This window comes from Dendrobates tinctorius, unplaced genomic scaffold (genome assembly GCF_039654945.1).
Source record: "Dendrobates tinctorius isolate UK_male_01 unplaced genomic scaffold, ASM3965494v1 ptg000250l, whole genome shotgun sequence".
Classification (NCBI taxonomy): Eukaryota; Metazoa; Chordata; class Amphibia; order Anura; family Dendrobatidae; genus Dendrobates; species Dendrobates tinctorius.
The window spans coordinates 37,747,004-37,762,065 of record NW_027361917.1 but is presented as its reverse complement, the minus strand read 5'-3'; the positions used below and the strand labels follow the sequence as shown (position 1 = coordinate 37,762,065).

Genomic DNA, 15,062 nt, shown 5'->3' with positions numbered 1-15,062 from the left:
AAACGGACCGTATTTTTATACGTTGTGTGTGACTCCAGCCTTAGTTTCTTTACTGGAACAATAGTAAAGGATGTTATTGAGTGTATAGTGTATTGGGTGATAGTGAATTGAACAAGGCAGTGCCCACTAGACAGGATCTAGCCCGCAGTATGCACTTTACCTGTCTTCCCAGTTCAGATACCCTCGAATAGTGATGGGCGAACCCCCCGATGTTCGAGATAGGCGGGTTCGCCCAAATTTTTTTGTAAAGTTCGAGTTCGGGGCCAGAGATGACGCGAACTTATGTCCGATCCCCGAGCTTGGTCTTTACAGATACGGGATGGGGTAAGGGGACTGTAAAAAAAAAGCAGGAAATTAATAATAAACATTATAATAATACTTACCTGACCAGCGATGCGTCCTCCCACCCCGCTGATTCCCGGCTGCATCTGCTTCCGGGGCTGCTCCTTGACTTCCGCTGGTATTCACTGCACTCGGGAGTCTTCGGCTTTTTCCGGCAGTGTTCTTGCGGTGACGTCACCGTACTAACACTGCCGGAAAAAGCTGAAAACTTCCGGGTGCAGTGAATACTGGCGGAAGTCAATGAGAGGCCCCGGATGCTGAAGCGACTGGGAGATAGCGGGACGGGAGGGCGCTTCGCTGAACAGGTAAGTATACTTATAATGTTTATTACTAACTTTCTGCTTTTTTTTAGAGCCGGCCATGGACCCGAATTGTAACAAGGGTTTACCATTGAAACCCGTGTTTGATTCCTTGTGACCGATAGTTTTCGGTACGGATCCTGAACTTTACAGTTCGGGTTCGCCCATCCCTACGGGCAAATCATCGCGTTGCACAGTGTGTGCACTGGGGGGATTTAAAAGTCTGTAGTCACACAGAGTGACTACAGGCTTGTCATTCTAGACCAGACAACCTCTTTAAGGAGCAATAGAGGGATAAAAGGTTAGGAGTATATTGGGGAGAGTCTAATGGGATTTTCGAGCAGCAATATCCTTTATTGCTTTAAGGTTGTGTTTTAGACGACTGAATAACCAAACAACAAGAGAAATTCTTTAGGGTCTACAAAAAATAGTCATAATTCAGAAAAAATAATTTAGCATGATAGTATTAAACAGAAGATGTAATTTAAAAGCTTACATGACACAGTCTCACTCAATTTGTTTCTAAAGGTTCTGCCAAAAAGAATAAGAAATTTTCTTCAACTACTGATCTCCAGTTAATTGACCATCTATCATCAGCTCTGAGGCGGTGACACTAATGGTTTTCTAGCCTGAATATTTACAAAGCTGTAAAAGTGACTCGAGTCCAAGACTGGTAATTGTACATGTACAATAACATAAAATGATGTCTGAAAAATAAAACATAAATTGCAGTAAAGTAACACAATGTCAGCACTGACAACAGTCATCAGAGGTGTGTAACGATTCATTTGGGTTTATAACATGGTAAGTCTTTCATTTTTTTTGTAGAGTGATTAAGAGAAGAGAACATTAATTCCTAACCAAATAACTGGGCAAAGAGACAAGAAAATCTTGCCATGGGCATTTCAGGTAGAACATAAATACATTTCTCAGTGCTCCTTGACAGCTTGCTTAAAACCATTGGGGAATGGTTTCTAGAATCTCCTGCTTTGCCAGGATGAAAACGTGATTACAACTTTATTTCTACAATTACAGAACAAAGCAAACAATAACTATGCCAAAGGACATATCAAAAGTATTGACCACAAATTAACAATAATTGCATACAGGTCTGTTATCGGCAAGTACAACAGTCCCAGCAAGTTGTCAGATTTAGCAGTAGGCATTTTGATAGTCATGTTTTTTCACTTAGGTTCACAAGGCCGTTTTCTCCACAACTGAGAAAATTGATCCAATTACGCTAATCACACTCTTATCAGAGTTTGATCAGAGTGCAATCCAATTTTCTCTGAGGAAGAATAAAAAAAAGTTTCTCCACTTTCTCTATAATGTCAAACCGTGAAAACTGGATTCATAGAGTTGAATGAGTGAGTGCCATCTAATTCTCGGTGCCAGGAAAATAAATCAGACATGTGCAAAGCCCCACAGAATAACTTGGAAACGAGTGATATCCGGCATTTTCCCATATAAACCATATATGGTGTAACCACATAAATTTAGGGCTTGTTCAGACATCAGTATGAGTTCTATCTGTATTTTTCACGGATAGAACTTGTACCTAATATAGTAAATGGGGCCATTCACATGAACAGTACTCGGATGCCATGCAAGTGTGGCCCGTTTTTTACAGACTGTAAAGTAGGATGTGTAGAAACTTGTTATTTGTTTCTAACTTGGCAAAAACTGAAGACCAATCTCGGATAAAACTTTGACAAAAATCTGATGAAACTAAAAAAACTCACAGATGAAACTAGGGCAGTTTTTCTCATACATGAAAAAGAAATGTGAGTGAGCCCTTATATTGAGAAGTCCAAATACATATTTGGCTACTTCATTACTAAACTCTATAGGAACAGCAGCTGCATTGAATTAGAAAACAAGAGTCATAGCATGCATGTTCTTCTGATAAGTGAGGGTTTCAAGCCCCCCGTCACACATAGCGATCTTGCTAGCGAGATTGCTGCTGAGTCACAAGTTTTGTGACGCAACAGCGATCTCACCAGCGAGATCGCTGTGTGTGACACTGACCAGCAACCGACCCCCCTGCCGGTTATCGCTGATCTTCCTGGAATGGCAAGGACATTTTTTTATAGCTGGTCTCGCGCTGGCCAGCATGCATCACTGCGTGTGACAGGCGGGAGATCAGCGATCAGCGATCTGGCGCTGATAACTAAGGTAAACACAGGGTTTCTAAGCGGCGCGCAGCGCTTAGAAACCCGATGTGTACCTTAGCTACCAGCGCGCTGGTGCAGAGAGCTGGTAACCAAGGTACACATCGGGTTTCTAAGTGCCGCGCACCGCTTAGAAACACGATGTGTACCTTGGTTACCAGCTACCTGCACCAGCGCGCTGGTAACTAAGGTACACAGTGGGTAACTATGCAACGTGCGTCGCTTGTTACCCCGTGTCGCTGGTGCTGATCGCTGGTGAAGCTGCCTGTTTGGCAGCTCACCAGCGATCATGTAGCGACACACCAGCAATCCTGACAAGGTCATATCGTTGTCGGGATCGCTGGTGCGTCGCTATGTGTGACGGGGCCCTCAGATGTGGGATCCACTTCGATCGGGCATATAATATGCCAACAATGTAGAGCTAGCCGCTATTGCATAGTTGAACAAAAATGAACAGATATATTACCAATAAAATTCATGTTAATACTTACATTTCAAAATATACGAACTTAGAAATACTCCAGGAAACAATCATAAAATGTGTTTGCTTAATATTAGTGGACATTTTGCCCTAAAGACAATATTTCTGCTATAAACATTCAAAATTGACAGAGAAAATAAAATGAATGAAAAAAAAACAACAAAACTTAAATGATAGCTTTGATGGAAGTTCACATTAAGCCGGTAACAAAACAAGACCAAGGTCAGTAATGTTTTCTTGCCTCCAGCACCAGAAGATTAAATTAGTCACCCAAGGTCATCTAAACTTAAAAGCGCTTTTGAAAAGGTCTATGGAAATAGAAGCTCATGGTTCATTATTCAAAAGCTTACCTGAAAACTAATGCAATCCGATAAAGTAATTTACACTGAGAGATGCCAAGACATAATTAACTTACTTTAACCCAAACTGTCATTAACTTGCCTGAATTAAATTGCAACACAGCATACTATTGCTGAACTACAATGTAAGGGCACATTTAGACGTGCCGACCGCTGATTAGCTACACGATAGTCAATCTGCAGTTGTGCATTGGCCAGTTTATTCGAGTCCATGAGCGTACTATGTGCACAGAAGATCTTGGTATCGGCAGCACATCACCTGTTTACACTGGACTATGTGCTTTGGAGAACAATGAGATTTAGTGCTTGCTTAAAAGTCATACCACCTGCTGAATGAGTGCTTTGCTTATTTGTTGGGTGATTGCCTAATTATCAGCTGGTATAAGTGGGCCTTCAAGGTTATCTGAGAATAGTAGGCTTTTAAAATAAAATGCCTGTATTTATTATTCTTGCTTATATAGAACATACATATTCCGCAGCACTTTGCATACATTATCATCACTCACTAACCCTATTGGGACTTTGGAGTAAACCTAAGCACTAAAGACAAAGTAAACATAACTAACAAAAAATTTTAAAATTTAAATCATACTACTTCTCTGCCATGAAGAATAAATCAATTAAAAACAAATAAAAAACATAGCATGCACTAACTGCATCCTTAAAGGTCCAATCAAAATCTATAATTAATCCCTACACAAAAATTGAATTGTACTTTTATAGAATCACCTTAACTTCTTACAAAAAACAAGCAAAACATCATACTGTATGCAGCCCAAAATAGAACTGAATAAAAATGTCAGCTCACTATGCAAAAAAACAAGCCTGACACAGCTACATTTTTTCAAACTTCTGACATTTTGTTTCAACACTGTCCACTTGAGATGAGCGACTTTGCCTCCGGGAAAGTCGAGTCAAACGAAATCGGCCGACTATCGGCGAAAGTCGGAGTTCCGACCGAAACCCGACCCCAATGCAAGTCAATGGGGAATAAAAGTTGGCAGTGAGTGGAGGACAGTAAACACACCTACAGTGCCCATTTCAAAGGTAACAACATCAATTCTTATTACTTAAGCTTGTCAACCTTAATTGACTTCATAATAATAGTAACGCATTGAAAACTGGGGGTGATTTGGCTAAAGTTGCGGGGGGGGGGGGGGGTACAGCCCAGTTAGGGAGGTGGGAAAACCGGCATATGTTGAAGTGTAGGCTGGATGTTCAGCAGCTGCAAATGGAGGAATTGGAGAAGTCGGAGGAAGAGGAGGACAAAGCGAGCCATTTTGCTGGCAACCTATGTGTCATCAGGGGAAGGTGGTACAAAATCCTTTGAAACCCAAGCATGGTTCATTTTAATGAAGGTGAGATCACCTACATTTTGGGTCGACAGCCAGGTCCTTCTTTCTGTCAGGATTGATCCAGCAGCGCTGAATACTCTTTCTGATAGCACACTACCAGCAGGGCAAGCGAGCTCCTGTAAGGCATATTGTGCCAATTCAGGCCAGGTGTCCAGTTTACAGGCCCAGTAGTCAAAGGGGAATGAAACGTAAGGGAGAACATCGATAGGGGAGGAGAGGTAATTTTGAACCATAGTTGACAACTGCTGTCTCCTGTCTGTTGCAATCGATTCAGTATTACCAGTCGCGTGAGCAGTACTCGAGAAATCAGTCCACAACATGGTCATGAAACCCGTCTCCAACGCCACTTCGGCTGTGTGCACCACTAACACCTCTTCCATGTTGCCCAGTACGGCTCGTGGTAGAACCTGCACTGCTGCTGTGTGCTGGGAATGCCTTTAACAAACGGTTTACCAGAGTTGCTTGTTTGTTCGCCAATATTAGCTCTAGGTTCTCCTGTGGCATGATGTTCTGTAATTTGCCTTTATAGTGTGGATCGAGGATGCTGGCCAACCAGTAGTCGTCATCCTTCATAATTTTGGCAATGCGGGGGTCCCTTTTTAGGATTCGCAAGAGATAATCACACATGTGGGCCAATGTTCCAGGTGTCAATGATGCACTGCCAGTGGTGGATGGAGGAGCACTTTCTGCCAAATCCACATCCCTCCAGTCACGCACAAACCGTGCACCTGACCTTGGCAAGCCAACATTTTCTCTTGCCCCTGAGAAGCATCCTCTTCCCCAAAATAATCATCCCCCTCATCCTCCTCCTCTTCCTCTTCTTCCTCCACCTCATCCAGGACAATTCCCTGAGCAGACAATGCCTGACTGTCATCAAGGCTTCCCTCCTCCTCCGCTGCAGACGACTGATCCTTAATGTGCGTCAAAGTTTGCGTGAGCAGACGCACAAGTGGGATGCTCATGCTTATGATGGTGTAGTCTGCGCTTACCAGCCGTGTGCATTCCTCAAAACACTGAAGGACTTTACAGAGGTCTTTCAGCTTTGACCACTGCACACCTGACAACTCGATGTCTGCCCTCAAACTGCCTGCCTGTGTATCCTCCCACAAATGCATTACAGCCTGCCTCTGTTCGCACAGCCTCTCAACCATGTGCATGGTGGAGTTCCACCTTGTTGCAATGTCTATGATTAGGCGGTGCTTGGGGAGGTGGAGCGATCGCTGCAGCCTCTGCATATGACTTGAATCTACGGGCGAGCAACGGATGTGCGAGCACAGTCTTCGCACCTTATGGAGCAGGGCTGGTAACTCCAGATAATTATTTATGAAGCACTGCACCACCAGGTTCAAGGTGTGAGCCAAGCAAGGTGTGTGTCTGAGTTTTTCCAGGGCTATAGCCACCACAAAATTATGTCCGTTATCACTGACTACATTGCCTGGCTCAAGATGTAGACTGCCCAGCCACAACTCAGTTTCTCGCTGCAAGTAGTCGGCCAGTACTTCCACGGTGTGTCTGTTGTCACCCAAACACATCATCTTTAAAACAGCCTGCTGATGCTTTCCACTAGCTGTTCGACAGTAGGACACCTCGTGTGCAACACTGGCAGCTGCGGATGGAGTGCTTATATGACTGCGCTCTGTCGACAAGCTTTTGCTTCTGGAGGAGGAGGTGGAGGGTCGAATGCCTACAGCCAACTGTTGCCTATACCGTGGGCTAGGCGGCACTGTCCCACCGCCGCTGTCCCCTGTGGACCCTGCATCCACCACATTCGCCCAGTGCATAGTGATGGACACATAACGGCCCTGGCCATGCCTACTGGCCCATGCATCTGTTGTGAGGTGCACCTTTCCACTCACTGATTGTTTGAGTGCATGTACAATGCAGTCTGTTATGATAGAGTCACCGTAGGAGGCAAAAACAGAAATGCTAGCTAAGTCCTGAAAACCAGAGAAGTTGGCAACTATCAGATTGCAGACCCCTGAACCTATCAACACAACTAGCAGTAGCCGTGGGGGGTTCCTACGATGACCTAGACCCCTCGATCACAGCCGGAGAGATACATAGGCCTAAAGAAGGAAAGGGGAAATCTAACTGCCCCAGAGCAGACCCCAAAGCAATAGGCAGCCCCCCACATATAATGACGGTGAAGCAAGATGAAAACACTTACACAGACAGAAAGACAGGCTGAGCAAAGACGGGGCCCAAAAACTACCTAGATAGGAACGGATAGGAAGGCTGCTGTCTGCAATCTGCCAAAACCCTATCAGAGACAAAAGCCAACAAGCTGATATAAAAATGGCCCTGAAGCAACTAAGCTTCAAAAACTAAATCAGCACTCAGGTACTTTCAGAAGACAGAGCTCAAGGAACACTGCACACTCCAGCAGGGAGTGGCAGAATCCCAAAAAGCAAGAAAAACAAAAACAAATCTTTGATGCAAAGAGGCACAACAGAAAACTTAGCTTTAGGAGAGCAGGAATCAGACTGGTGTCCAAGAGTCCACAGAGAAATCACCCGCAGGACAGAAAGGGCGTAGGCTGCCTTAAATCCAGTCAGTGACTCCACTCAGCCAATCGTCTTCATTAGTCCCAGGTGCCTGATAATCAGGCTCACTACCTTCCTTCACTAGAATAGGGAGTTCACCAGGCCTCAGTGACGGAGGGGAAAATGAACTCACAACAGCAGTCTTTCACAAGCAGGTGGAGGACAGGGATGGCTTTTCTAGAAAAGAAGTGCCAACTGGGTAGGTTATAGCGTGGGACAGCGCAGGCCATGAGCTCTCGGAATGCTGCGCTTTCAACCAAATGGAAGGGCATCATCTCTAATGAGATCAGTTTGGCAATGTAGGCGTTCAAAGCCAGTGTACGCGGATGAGAGGATGAATACTTTCTTGTCCTACTCAGAGTCTCTGCTAGGGTGAGCTGGACTTGAGAGCTGCATATGGTGGAACTAGTGGTGGACATGGCAGAATGAGAGGGGGTTGGTGATGACCAAGATGCAGTCTTTTGTTGGAAAAACATTGTGATTTCCTGACTGCTTTGGCCTTGCGACGACACCTCTACATTTCTTGCAGGTGGTGTGCTAACCGGTGGGCTTACAGTGGGGGAAGCGATGTAGCATTGCTGGCTACCTTCAGTCGGAGCAGGTGCACGTGTGCTACCTGAGGTTTTGTAGTCTGTCCATGCTTGCAAGTGCATGGTGTTTACATGTCTAAGCACGCAACTGGTATTCAAATTTCGGAGATTTTTCCCTCGGCTAAAGGTCCTTCCGCACTTCTTAAAGATAACCTTTGCCTCATCAATAGGATTTTGGTCAAAAAAGTGCCACACTGCACTCTTCCTACTATGGGAAAAATTTTCAGGGCTTGCACGCTGTGCTAATTTGACCATCTGGCCAAACTGTCCTGCTACTCTTTTTGTTTTTTAACACGTTTTTGGACTGCTACGGGCCTGCCAGATAACCGCAGCTGTGATGTCGATGCCTGCTGTGGATCCTCCTCCGCTTCTGAGCTATTGCCAGCGGCACCCTCTTCCCCCAATGGATGCCAATCCGGGTCAACAACTGGGTTATCCATCACCTCCTCTTCAATTTCATCTGCACCTTCCTCTGTGTCACCGTGTAAGGTGGTATGGTATGCAGGAAGGGGCACTTGAGTTTCATCAGGGTCAGAATCTGGCTCAGTACACTAAGGGCAATGCAGTGCTCTTGGTGAATGTACCAGCAGAATCATATAGCACTGGCTGTGCATCAGTGCACTCCATGTCATATTTATCTTGGACTGGGGAATTCAGGATTTAACTTGATAACTTAAGGGGGCTTTACACATAGCGATATCGCTAGCAATATCGCTAAAGTGTCACTGATTTTGTGACGCAGCAGCGATATTGCTAGCGATATCGCTACATGTGATACTCACCTCCGACCGGCTCCCCCGCTGGCTATCGCTGATTGCGCGAGATCGGCCTGGTCCATTTCTCGTCGTCGGCTTCCTGCTGGTGCCGACGGGCGAGCCATGGACGTAGGCGGAAGACGGACACCCTCGCCATGTCTGAAAGGTAAGTACGACCGCCAACCGCTGCTGCATCACTAGTGAGATCTGCCTGTATGGCAGGTCACTAGTGACCATTTAGTGATGCACCAGCGATCCTGACCGGGTCATATCGTGGTCGGGATTGCTGGTGCATCGCTAAATGTAAAGGGGCCTTTAGGCAGGGTATGTGAAAAGAGCTCCAGAGAGTAATCTGAAGTGTGGCCTGCCGCATCCTTCACTTTTAGTGGGGGTGAAGGACACAAGGAAAGGTGTTGTTCCTGACCAGGTGCCTGCACTGAGGACTCAGTGTTTGCAGTTTTTGAAACTTCAGAAGAGGAGGCGATAGAGCTGGAGGCTGTTTCGGCAATGTACGCCAAAACCTGTTCCTGATGCTCCGGCTTTAAAAGTTGTTTACCTACTCCAAGAAAAGTGAGCGTTCCAGGGCTTCTGGAGCCAGACGATGACACAGGCTCAACACTTCCTGCTTTAGGTGCTATTGTGCTTTTGGCACTACCAGCAGATGCACGACCACCACCATCAGTACCAGCTGGCCCCCCTGCCCACGTCAGCGGCCTCTTCCACCATACTTCCTCATGTTTGGGAAAATGTACCAAAAATACCAGCAGATATATGGTACTGTATGAGGAGCGTACAGCTGTAAACGGTGTAGGGAAAAATTTTAATCTCTGTATATATTTCCGGAGTCACACACAGACGCTCACTCAGTATGGATTTGACCGTATTACAAACAGCAGATCTACGGTACTGTATGAGGAGCGTACAGCTGTATACGGTGTAGGGGAAAATTTAAATCTCCGTATTTATTTCCGAAGTCACACACAGACGCTCATTCAGTATGGATTTGATCGTAATACAAACAGCAGATATACGGTACTGTATGAGGAGCGTACAGCTGTATACGGTGTAGGGGAAAATGTAAATCTCTGTATTTATTTCCGGAGTCACACACAGATAGTCAGCATGTATTTGTCCGTGATACCAGCCGGTACACGGTAGTGTGTGAGGAGCGTACAGCTCTATACGGTATGGGAAAAAATGAACGGTCGGTAACTGTGCAGAAAAAAAGAATAAAAGTATTAGTGCTGTGTAAAAAGCAGTCTACACAGCAGTGTACACACAGCAGTACAGCTATCAGGCAGCCTAATAACCAGCGCTGCTGCACACAAGAAAATCCTCCCCTGTACAGCACAATTGCTATCAGCACAAGCACATAAGAACTTCTTATATCTTTACAGCCCTAACACTCTCCCTATGGATAAACAACAACCTCTCCCTACTGTTAAGTTAAGATCGGCAGAAGTAAAATGGAGGTCGGCGGTCAGGGCTTTTAAAGACACTATGACGGCCCCCAAAGCAAGCCAATCACTGCAATGCACTTCTCTATGAAGGTGGGGGACACTGCACATCATCTCGTTGCCCACAGTGTACGTCCTTGCTCATTGGCTGAAAAAAAGGTGCCTGCAAGCATTCTGGGAAATCCGACTTTGGCGCTCGTTTTGCCGACCGCATGGCCGACTTTACGCTATGGTCGGGTTTCGGTCGGCGAACCCCGACTTTGGAATAAGTCGGTGACTTATGAATCTGGCCGATCTGTTTCTCTCAACTGTACTGTTCACACATCAATATCACATTACAGTCACTAACAAAATGGCTCTGCATTGTAATCCTAAACATTATCATCCTCCCTCATTTTGCAAACACCTGAAAGTGGAAGGGATGAGTGATATCACACATGAGTGGGGAGATCCTGCCCACAATTACAGCAATCATGATGAAAACCAGCATTACAATTGGTTGTCATGTCAAATGCGGGCAGATGCTCCACTTAGTGTTAAAACCTTACACAACCTTTTACGTACCTATATGTCATGGTCGTGTAGGGGTTCCGTACCTGTGATGAAAAGATATGTCTTGTCGATCATATGAGCACAGAAGCAGTGCCTGCACAATTGCTGCCGGAAGCTTGGCCTACTTGATAGCAGGGCCCCGAGTGTCACAGCCAGGAACAGTGTCCCCACCACCCCTGGCTGTTAATCCCCATAAATGCCGTGATAGATATTGATGGCAGCATTTAGGAAATATGAGAGGGGGCTCCCTTTCTTATCCGATCGGCGCCCCAGAGATGTAATTGCGTTGGCCTGATCGTCATCATGGCGACCTCCGGGTCTGCCAGCTGTAGGGAACCTGTTAAGACCATGTCCCTCTAAAAGGTTTTCTGTCAGTGCAGCACTGACAGGTATAATGCATTGCAATGCATTGTACCAGCGATCAGACTAATAAAAGTTAAAGTCCCATACAGGGAAAAAGTAAAAAAAAATAAAAAAAAAATATATTATATATATATATATATATATATATATATATATTTTTACATTTAAAAAAAAAAATCATAAAATGAATAAAAAAAAGAAAGAAAATATTATATTTATAAATATACAGTACTAACTGAAGAGCCCGGCGCTGCCCAGACATAGTAACTAACTACGGATAGTTATAACAAATTATAATGAATATATATATATATATATATATATATATATATATATAAAGCTGAGTGTAGAGCCCCGCCCATTCCGCATAGCCACATTCACTATAATATCCCACATCATCCCGTCAGCCAGAGCTACCGGACTACTACCCATAATATCCCACATCATCCCGTCAGCCAGAGCCACTGGACTACTACTCCTAATATCCCACATCATCCCATCAGCCAGAGCCACCAGACAACTACCACTAATATCCCACATCATCCTGTCAGCCTGGAGTCAGAACGAGAGCACTGAGTGGAACGGTCCTCACTTCCATAGTGGGGATCCCTTTAAGAGAGGCCTGGCACCAGAACCAGAGCGCTGAGTGGATTTGCCCTGACTTCCATACCAATGATCCCTTTAATAGAAGCCTGGGGTGAGAATCAGAGCACTGAGGGATTTACCCTAACTTTCATACTGGAGATCCCTTTAAGAGAGGCCTGGGGTCAGAACCAAAGCGCAGAGTGGATTTTCCCTCACTTTCTGTACCGAGGATCCCTTTAAGAGGGGACTTGGGTCAGAAACAGAGCGCTGAGTGGATTTGCCCTCACTTCCATACCAATGATCCCTTTAATAGAACCATGGGGTCAGAATCAGAGTGCCGAGGGATTTGACCAAACTTCCATGCAGGAGATCCCTTTTAAGAGAGCCTGGGGTCAGTACCAGAGCATTTGAAGGCAATTGCCCTGACTTCCATACTGGGGATCCCTTTAAGAGAGGCCTGGGGTCAGAATTAAAGCGCTGGATGGATTTGCCCTGACTTCCATACCGGAGATCTCTTTAAGAAGGGCCTGGGGTCAGTACCAAAGCGCAGAGTAGATTTACCCTAAATTCCATACCAATGATCCCTTTAAGAGACCCTGGGGTCAGAACCACAGAGCTGAGTGCAACGGTCCTAACTTCCATGCCGGGGATCCCTTTAAGAGAGGCCTGGGGTCAAAACCAAAGCGCTGGATGGATTTGCTCTGACTTCCATACCAATGATCCCCTTAAGAGCGAAGATGTGCCTATAGGATGGAGGATGTGTGATGGTACAGTTGTGGCCAAAAGTATTGACACCCCTGCAATTCTGTCAGATAATATTCAGTTTCTTCCTGAAAATGATTGCAAACACAAATTCTTTGGTATTATTATCTTCATTTAATTTGTCTTAAATCAAAAAATACAAAAGAGAATGAAGTAAAAAGCAAAACATTGATCATTTCACACAAAACTCCAAGAATGGGCCAGACAAAAGTATTGACACCCTCAGCCTAATACTTGGTTGCAAAACCTTTAGCCAAAATAACTGCGACCAACCGCTTACGGTAACCATCAATGAGTTTCTTACAATGCTCTGCTGGAATTTTAGACCATTCTTCTTTGGCAAACTGCTCCAGGTCCCTGATATTAGAAGGGTGCCTTCTCCAAACTGCCATTTTTAGATCTCTCCACAGGTGTTCTATGGGATTCAGGTCTGGACTCATTGCTGGCCACCTTAGAAGTCTCCAGTGCTTTCTCTCAAACCATTTTCTAGTGCTTTTTGAAGTGTGTTTTGGGTCATTGTCCTGCTGGAAGACCCATGACCTCTGAGGAAGACCCAGCTTTCTCACACTGGGCCCTACATTATGCTGCAAAATTTGTTGGTAGTCTTCAGACTTCATAATGCCATGCACACTGTCAAGCAGTCCAGTCCCAGAGGCAGCAAAGCAACCCCAAAATATCAGGGAACCTCCGCCATGTTTGACTGTAGGGACCGTGTTCTTTTCTTTGAATGCCTCTTTTTTTTCTCCTGTAAACTCTATGTTGATGCCTTTGCCCAAACAACTCTACTTTTGTCTCATCTGACCAGAGAACATTCTTCCAAAACGTTTTAGGCTTTTTCAGTTAAGTTTTGGCAAACTCCAGCCTGGCTTTTTTATGTCTCGGGGTAAGAAGTGGGGTCTTCCTGGGTCTCCTACCATACAGTCCCTTTTCATTCAGATGGATAGTAAGGGTTGACACTGTTGTACCCTCGGACTGCAGGGCAGCTTGAACTTGTTTGGATGTTAGTCGAGGTTCTTTATCCAACATTTGCACAATCTTGCGTTGAAATCTCTTGACAATTTTTCTTTTCCGTCCACATCTAGCGAGGTTAGCCACAGTGCCATGGGCTTTAAACTTCTTGATGACACTGCGCACGGTAGACACAGGAACATTCAGGTCTTTGGAGATGGACTTGTAGCCTTGAGATTGCTCATGCTTCCTCACAAGTTGGTTTCTCAAGTCCTCAGACAGTTCTTTGGTCTTCTTTCTTTTCTCCATGCTCAATGTGGTACACACAAGGACACAGGACAGAGGTTGAGTCAACATTAATCCATGTCAACTCGCTGCAAGTGTGATTTAGTTATTGCCAACACCTGTTAGGTGCCACAGGTAAGTTACAGGTGCTGTTAATTACACAAATTAGAGAAGCATCACATGATTTTTCGAACAGTGCCAATACTTTTGTCCACCCTCTTTTTTATGTTTGGTGTGGAATTATATCCAATTTGGCTTTAGGACAATTCTTTTTGTGTTTTTTCATTTAATACAAATTAAATGAAGATAATAATACCAAAGAATTTGTGTTTGCAATAATTTTCAGGAAGAAACTGAGTATTATCTGACAGAATTGCAGGGGTGTCAATACTTTTGGCCACAACTGTATATGGACACTGGAGAGGGGGATTCATTTCTGTCATGTGCTCTGTGCTCCTTTCAGGGGGGCAGACAATGGCTGGGAGCTTATGTTCCCGAAGATGCTATATTTCTCCCACCATGTCAGTGTCTGCTGAGGTGTTGTCAAGTGGGAAAACTGTTGGTCATAGCAACCAATCACAGCTCAGCTTCTTTTAACCAGCTCTGGAGAAATGAGAGATGCTTAGTGATTGCTTGCAAGGAAAACTGTTGCTCATAGCAACCAATCACAGCTCAGCTTCTTTTGAATAGCTCTGGTGAAATGAAAGATGCTTCATGATTGGTTGGTGATACACACACATTCATTTTTATATAGAGATTTATGGAAAAAAAACACTAAAACATAAAAAGTACACATTTGGTATCTCTGAGTTCGGAATGACTAGTCCTGTAAACTGTTACACTAGTTAACCCCTTCAGTAAGCACCGTAAAAAAAAGTGAGAAAAAAACTGTAATTTTTCATCTTACCGCAGACAAAAAAAGGAATAAAACGCAATAAAAAAGTCAAATGGAAATTAAAATGGTATTGCTGAAAACGTAATTTTGTCCCACAAAAAACAAGCCGCCATATAGCTCGGTCTGCGGAGAAAAAAAGCTATAGTTCTTGGAATATAGCGATGCAAAACAATTCTTTTTTCTAGAAAATAGTTTTGTGTACAAGCGGCAAACCATTTTGAAAAATGATATAACTGTAGTATTGCTGTAATCGTACTAACCTGAAGAATACAGTTGCCTTGTCACTTTTACCATACAGTGAACGGCATAAAAAATTTTAA

The 15,062-nt window shown here is 44.5% G+C and overlaps 1 protein-coding gene across 6 annotated transcripts in view; it reads right to left on the bottom strand.

Moving 5' to 3' along the window:
• Positions 1-15,062, bottom strand: part of EPM2A (EPM2A glucan phosphatase, laforin) — a 183,675-nt gene that overhangs the window by 84,264 nt on the left and 84,349 nt on the right. The gene's annotated exons all lie outside the window — the stretch shown is intronic.